Raw genomic sequence first — 6499 nt, forward strand, 5'->3', positions numbered from 1 at the left:
CACTGGGAAATGTGGGATAGTCTGACAGAAGCGGTAAGAATGATGGTTCTGAGTCAGGCACTGAATCAGAAAAAAAAAAAAAAAAGAAAAAAGAAAAAGAAAGAGGCTTGATCTAAGTGAATTAAAGCCACTTATATTCCTGGAAATGAATTATTTCCTCTTTATCAAAAAAGGAGAAAAAGACAAAGAGGTTAAGTATGTAATTATATGTCACCAAAAAGAATTATATGGCAATTGCTGTCTCCCAGGCTTATGTTCAGGGTACAGACCAAAACTCATGCACTGCCTGACTTCTGCAGTGTCTCAGCAGCGTTGCCTGCACTGCCTATTTACTTTTCAGCACTTCCTCTCAGAGGCTTTCTTTTAGCCCATGTCCTTTGCAGGCTTTCAGAGGAAGCTCTGGGTATTATTCTGTGTCCAGAATAAACAGAAAGCACAGCACTGGTTTGAGCATAATCCCTCTCCTTCCCCTGTGAATTTACAAATACTGTAGAAAAACAGAATGATCACAGAAATAGCTGTGTTAGAAGATCCCTCAGAGCTGAGGACTTGGTTCCCTGCTTTGTCAGGGTGTTCAGGCGTATCTGTGACACCATTTACCTCACCGAGGCTCCAGGAAGGCACAAATCCTATGAAACATCTCCCCTCTTTCCCATCTCAGAATATTTTCATTCCATCCATCTCTGCCTGGACACAGAGTGCCTGAACACTGTGGCAGGGGGTGTTTTCAACACACACTGATGTTTTGCCCAGTCATATGTCAGGAGGGAGTGTCCTCCCACTGGTATGAACAACATGACCACGAAGGAAGATGAACAGTAACTGCATTATGTCCTTCAGAAGATGGATGGAAGCGAGAAGGAATATGGTTTTGTGAGCTGTGTTTCAGGGCCTTGCTCATCAGTTGCATGACATTGCTGCATTTGTCTCCCAGTGTTTACAAACAGAATTAAATCAAGGTTGTAAACCAGAAGACCGTATTCATGTGCATCAGATTGATGACAGCATAAAATGCTAAAAAAGAGATCAGCTGCAATCAGTCTTTAAAGAACCTAATCACCAATGCGAAATTGACAACCAAGATTTCAAATAGTTAACCTCCTTCTCCCCTATATGCTCACTGTCTTTTTGTGTTGTGTGGTTTGGGTTTTTGTTTGCAGTTTTGGTTTTTTGATGGATGGAAGCTGTTTGGAAATTAATATACTAAGATTCAGTTGTTCCTAAAACTTTATCATTTAATGACAAAAATCCATTTGCTCATGAATGCATTGAGGTGTCTGCACTGGGCATATCCAGACTCTGCCAATCACCAGAGAGGGACTCAGTCATTCTCAGTTTGCTGGAGAGTAGAAAAGGAGTGGGACAATTTCCTACAGACTTACTTCTATCTCTCCTGGTATAATGCCTCAAAGCAGATGATGCTGCTACATCACAGACTCCACCAGGTTAAATTAGGATTATAAAAACAACCCAAAAAGTTTTATGTTGCAAACATCATTCTGTTATTATCCCAAAGAAAGTTTATTTCTCACCAGTTCCCTTGAGAGAAGAGTTAAAAATTGCCCTTTTATGGAAGACAACTTCCCAAAAAATAGCAAGAAAAAGCAATCTGAGCATGGGCAGGGCCAGCTGGAGCCCAGGCAGTGGGACTGGGACTGGTGAGCCCCTGAAACAAAACTGCAGCAGAAGCTGCTGCAGAGCTTCCCTCGCAGGTGCCACTTGGAGAAGCCTGAGACAGCCTGGCCTGTGGGAGTCCAAGATGAAGCAGAGTGAACAGGAATGAAAGGAAAAAAAGGCAGGGGAACAATGGGAAAAGGAAATATTCTTTACTTTTTATGCTGGAAAGATCAAACCCCCTTGCACTGGTGCAGGGTTTTGAAGGATGTTTTATCTTTGGCCCTGACCCTCCCCAAGCCAGTTTAAGTCACAGTTTGATACACAATGATGCCAATAAACAGCAAACCTGTGCTTCTCTCCTTACACAGACACACATTTCTGCTGGATTCTTGCTCTTCAGCACAGTGGTGAACCAACACTGCTAAAACACCATCTGTTTTGCTGTGTCAAGGGAACCAGCTACCACCGCAGCCACGTCACTAAATCACATTACAACCCTCGATCTAATGACATTTGTATAGATCTCCAGCTCTCTACTATTTGCCACTAATCAGGGTAGTCTGAAGATAATCATGCAGGGACATTATCCCATTTCTGCCTTAGCTACTCATTTCTGCAGCGCACAAACAAGCTGGCAAGGCCTGACTTCTCCAATTCCTCTTGCTATATTTATTTGTCTTTCTTCTAGCAGAAATAATCAAAGGATCAATGAGGTTGATGTGCCAGGTCTATTGCTCAACTCTCCACTTCCCTGCTGTGGTGGGACCTTGCAGGAAACTTGAAGAAATCCCAAGAACAGCCAGACTTCTTCTCATACTTGCTCTGAGTGTAATGGGCACTGTTGAACATGATTTAGCCCTAAAAGATTAAATATCTTTTTGTTACATCCCAATGGAGACAATGTTAGAGTCCATATTAGCCCTACTGAGTGCTTATTTGTTCTTTCTGTTTTAGCATTCCAAAAAAAATTAGGTAAAGTTTCTTCTCTGTTATAGGTGTTTGAAACTGCAATGAATTTCATGAAATGAATGGAATTGTTTAGGATCTTAATCAATGGAGCTCAGAATTTAACCAGCCATCTTAAAACCATTCTTTTTACTTCTAAAATTCAAAATGCTATATTATATTAATAATTTAAACAATTGTAGGGAATATCCTGTTATATTGACCTTGAAAATGCTGTTAAACATAGTAAATACAAAACATTCGCTTCCTAAAATGAGAAGATAAAATGCTCAGTCACTTAGAGCTTCACATGGAAGTCATCAGGAAAACAGCTCCTGTTCTAAATGGAGCTGTCAAACTGACAGGTTGCAAAAGAAACCTATTCCCAGCTATTCAGTAGTAACAAAAGATCAAGATGATCCAGTTTCATCAGACCATCAAAGAGGGAGACTTGAAATTGTTGAATTCAAATCAGTTTTCTCTGTTTGCTCACTTAGGCTGGTCCTAACTGCAGGATTTAAGAAATTCGTAATAGACTGAGCTGTTACTCATTCCAAGAACATCAAATAGCTGTCAATTATAAGGTGGCAGAGACTTGAATAAAAATGCAACTGCCTTTTTTGAGAAATACTCTGGGTTGATCACAGCCACTTTGACGTAAGATTCTCTGCATGTGCAATTAGCAACTCATTCTGGCAGTTTCCTTATGGGAATTTTTCCAGGGAATTTTTCCAGGCAAATGTCTCTGAGAATCAGCTGTGGGATGCACTATGAGGATCGTTTAGAAATCTTCTCTGGAAAAGACACGTCTGTGTCTGCTATAGTGTAAACAAGAATGTACAGCTTTATCAATTCCTGACCCTTTGTCTCTGTCCAGAATTCAGCTCCACCACTCTACTCCAGCCTTTTCTTCTTTGGAGCAGTGGAAACCTTGGGGTTTTTCCACTTGCTTGTTAATGTAAATTCCAAGATACTTGAGGCTTCTTTGCAAAGGTGCTACTGCTCTGCTGATTGACATTCAGCATGGGCAGGCCAAGGAAAGAAGCAACAAGCCAGGAAGGAACAAAAACCTTTCAATCTCGAGTTCTTATTCCAAGTGTCTTTGAATCAGCAGCTCTGGGCCCATCCCAGCTCTTGAAGGAATGCCAGTTCAGAGCCCTGAGTGAATAAGGTGTGTGCGGGGGTGGCTGCTTCCCTGTCATTTGTGAGAAGCCTCATTTTAAAAACTGCCTCTTCTTTTGCTGCGTTACAGGGGCTTGAATGGCTCAGAGGAGCTGGGAGCAGCTCACAGAGGCTTTTTGTTCATGGCCTGCTGCCCAGTACAACCCAGCCCAGGCCACGAGTGACCAGGAGCTGTTCCCGTGTCAGCACAGCCTGATGGATGATGTGAGCTGTGCCTCGGTCCAGTTCCAGCAGAAGGAGAGTCACAAAAGCCAGCACTGCCCTTGTCCCCAAGTGACTCTCTGACAGGCCAGGGCTGTTTTGGGGCAGGGCAGAGCCGAGGCTCGGGGGGAGCAGCTGCCTCCTGCCTCTCATCCTCCCCTGCACTCAGGGGGGAACAGCAGCCTGTGGAACTGTCAGGCTGATCCCTTCCCCAGCACTGGGATGACACGCAGTGAAAACAGGCTGGCAATGGAACAGAAATCAGAGCATCTTGGGTTAGGAGCACAGACATCTTCTGGTAAAGAACACACACAAGAGCATGAATGGTTTCATTCAGAGTTTTGGACCAAAGCCCTCTGTATATGAGGAAAATCATTAGCACACCATTAGCTCTCGTGCGTTAAAATGAAAATTACTTCTTTATTGTAATCTCTAATTTTATTTTCTAATGTTTTTACTATTTTTTTTTTTGCAGTTTGCTTGTTTAGTCTCTTATACTGGTCATTTTCACTCTGCTTGTATTTAATTTCACTCCTTTGTTTGCTCGCTTGTTCTTCCATCTGAACAGCTCACGTGTTGGGTAACTTGCTCAGCAGCAAGGATAGAAGGAAACAGGTGGGCACGCAATCTGAATTCAGATTTTGGCTCTGCCACTGGTTGCTTGGCAAGCTGTTTACACCATTCTGTGCCTTACTTTCCCAGAGAAAGAGATTCATAGTTGAAGAGCAGTTCAAAATCTTTGACAAAAAAGAACCGTGCAACTACTTAGTGCTATTGACTGAAGGAAAAAATACGTAAAAACATGTGCTCCTTAAAATGTCTATCAGTTAAACTCAGTAAGCCTTTGTTCTTCGTTTTCCTTTCTGAATTAGTTCTAGATGTTGAGTCATCATTGTTGATGCACATATCCAAACCACTGCAGACATCTTAGCCTTCAACCTGGAAAAATTCCCAAACGTTCTCGGTTCTTCAGCCCATTTAACAGGTGTGATATGCAAGTAGCAAATCCTAGTAACTACTGAGACACAGCTACAGTGCAGATCTGCACTGGCATTGCACAGGGTATGAATTACTCCCTCCTTAATGCTCCCTCTGTTCCCTCCCTTCCCAGTTTAATTTGGGTAAGTGTTCACCAGCAGGGCACAGCAGTTTGTTAAGGGCACAGTTGTTACATAACTTTATATTACTTACAGCCCTATAAAAGTGTTGCAGATAACAGCAGAGATGGTGTCATTCCTCCACCTTGTTCTTCCACGGTGCCATTTCCAGTATCATTAATTCACAACTGAATCCCTTTTCCCTCAGGAATGACTGTGGTCAGAGCAACACTGTCGATGCTGATGGAGGTAAAGAGCCAGCAGCAGCATTATGCTGAAAAGCTTCCTAAAAATGGTCTCTGTCATCCTTGCTGACCTGGAAACGCAGCCTCTCCTATCAGATTTCCTGATTTGTGACTATAAAACTCTTCGGGTACCAAAAGTTTTGTAAGTTAAATGGCAAAACTTCAAAACTACAAGCTTGAGTACCACTGATGACAGCTTGATGTAAGCTCAGCCTCACAGTCCAGGGGAAGATGAAATACATCTGTAATTATTCTGAATGCAACCACTGACAGCAGTATTTCTTGCTGCACTGCACCCGAGGGTTAGCTTAGATTCCAAAAGTGAATTTGTGAACTTTACTGTAATGCAACTGCAACTCACAGAGTTAAATTCTTGGTTCATTTTACTGATCTGCACCGAAGCATTTGCTAGTGTGGCACCTGGGAGCTTGGTGTTCTGCAGCCTGCAGGAAGCTGCCATGAACTGTGCTCAAGGGGACAGTGTTGAGGTTATGTGCAGCAGGGCTTCGGATGTGAATGTGTTTGTGGGTGGCACTGTGTGGATACACACACTGAAAAATATTACACCTGTGATTTCCTAAGATTGGGTAGCAGTGGAATGCAAGCATCTTTCATTAAAAATGTGAAAAGCAGTTTGGTTTCGTTGTGGTTAGAAAGTGGCTTATATTTGTAAGAATTTCTGAAGGTAATTAATGTACCTGATCATGCTTATTCAGTTGGTTTCCTGTCTTGTTCCATGAAAAGGCCAAACAATTTCTAAACAGACTGAACAAAATAATACTGCTTTAATACTCCTTTCTTCCTAATTCCACACTTTTACTACCCATGTCAGTTACTGACTGCTTTGTTAAGATCCTTTCATGACTATTCACTTTCTCTTTGTCTCTACTCATTACACTTTATACCTGGCAAGCAACTTTGAATGTGCATTATACTCTTCATTTGTTGAGGAAGTAATTGAAAACTCACAAAAAGTGATCACTTGCTGTTCTCCATGCTGCACATTAGTTCTTCTTTGCTCCCTGTGGTACACACTGTAAAATTCTGGGTGGTTAGGATTAGGTTTGGTATATGGTAAAGTCGGTGTAATTTTCAAAGGAGGATGTAGAAAACACCACGCTCAGAATAAGTGGGAGAAGACCTACTTGGTGGAAAAGGACAGGAAGATTTTTTAAACTGAGCGTTAAAAAGGGATCTTCATTGTTTCTGCCC

This window comes from Pseudopodoces humilis, chromosome 11 (assembly GCF_049639895.1).
Source record: "Pseudopodoces humilis isolate 2021_Gansu_Grassland_sample_001 chromosome 11, ASM4963989v1, whole genome shotgun sequence".
Lineage (NCBI taxonomy): Eukaryota > Metazoa > Chordata > Aves > Passeriformes > Paridae > Pseudopodoces > Pseudopodoces humilis.